General features: G+C 43.9%; 1 long non-coding RNA gene across 1 annotated transcript; it reads left to right on the forward strand.

Annotated features, from left to right (window-relative positions):
* The first annotated feature begins 800 nt into the window (after nt 1-800).
* LOC110348172 (uncharacterized) lies at nt 801-1,391 on the forward strand. Its single transcript, XR_002393161.2, has 2 exons — nt 801-1,166; nt 1,259-1,391. It is a non-coding gene; the product is annotated as an uncharacterized LOC110348172 (long non-coding RNA).

The following is a 1,391-nucleotide window of genomic DNA, read 5'->3' on the forward strand; positions in this document are numbered from 1 at the left end:
CAGACTGCTCATCAGATGCTATTGCTTTCCTGTAACTGATGCTGTAGTTATAACTGTGTGCTTTTCTGTCATATATCTGCACAGCTTTGGGCTGCAGAGGTTTTCACTGGGTGACTGTGGACAGGTGTGTGACCTTCAAAAGCAACTGTGTGAACCGACCTCTCCAAGCCTCAATTTCTTCTTCTGGAAAGCAGAGATGGCCATTATCATTAACCCATGGCAGTGCTGCAGGGATGGGATGGGAAAATGAACATGAAGTCAAAGAGCAATTATTCTTTCAATGATCTAATATCATGTTGCATTATAATTATTATCAGCCTGAGATTTCCTTCAAGAAGTACATCCTGAGATCCAAACAATGACTGCTCAAACTGTTTTCGAGAACACAATATTGGTTGGCTGTTCTTGCTATTCCCCAATATATTGTTAACATGTTTCATATTCATCGATTTGTATTAAACTCCAAATTCTCAAAACCAAGAGCATGGAACAACAGCCAGAATCTTGCACAGAGCACTCACCAACATATGCTGACAGAGGTATGACCCAAATGCTAAGCATGAGAAAATAGTCATCCCTCATGCTTCATTTAAACACACCCTCCAATTCTGATTCCTTCCACTGAGGTGTTTATGGGCATGGTAAGTGGACAACGGGGTCCACGGGGACTTCACATCACTAATGTAGATCATAAACCATGTCAAGAGCCACACCAAGCAGGCTGGTAACAGCAGCAGATATGTGAGTTTTCCACTGACATAAACCAGACATGAAGGCTAGAAAATGCTGATTGAGTCCCTGTAGCTGAATGTTGTTGAATATTCAATTGTTTATTAGATTTAGAACTGTCAGACACTGGGACCAATGCTGTCCTGTAGACATCAGAGCCACTGTGACTTCACAGAGGGTTGTTTCTCTACCTGGGTTCCAGCTGTGTGTCCCACAGAGGGAGCAATGGGGTGATTTGCTGGGACTCACACTGCACTCTCCTATGGGAAGTGTGGCTGTCAGACAACATCTAAGACAAGTCCTCAGAGCCCGAGCTTGGCTGGAGTGTTCCCTGAGGGTCCTCTTTAGAAGGGAGGTCCCATCTTCCAGTGCTAGCTCAGCTACGAGTGGCCATTAGCAATTGTCATGGGTCACTGCTGAAAGGCTAAAGATCGCAGGTGATTTTCTACTGTATAGACTGGCACGTGTGCAATATGCCCCTCTGTAATAGGTGCACACTTACATGCTTATTTCCTTCTTGTCTTCCCAGAGTAAGAAATAGAAATGAGAATCCAGGACTGTGTATCCTTTACAGCTTTTAGATTTGCTGAGGCCTCAGAGAGTCATCTCACTGCTGAACCACTACTGAGTTGTGCCCATTGCAATTAAAGTGTAAGTTTTGA

This window comes from Heterocephalus glaber, unplaced genomic scaffold (assembly GCF_053883595.1).
Source record: "Heterocephalus glaber isolate CG9 unplaced genomic scaffold, H.glaber_assembly_v1.0 deba00001610, whole genome shotgun sequence".
NCBI lineage: Eukaryota > Metazoa > Chordata > Mammalia > Rodentia > Bathyergidae > Heterocephalus > Heterocephalus glaber.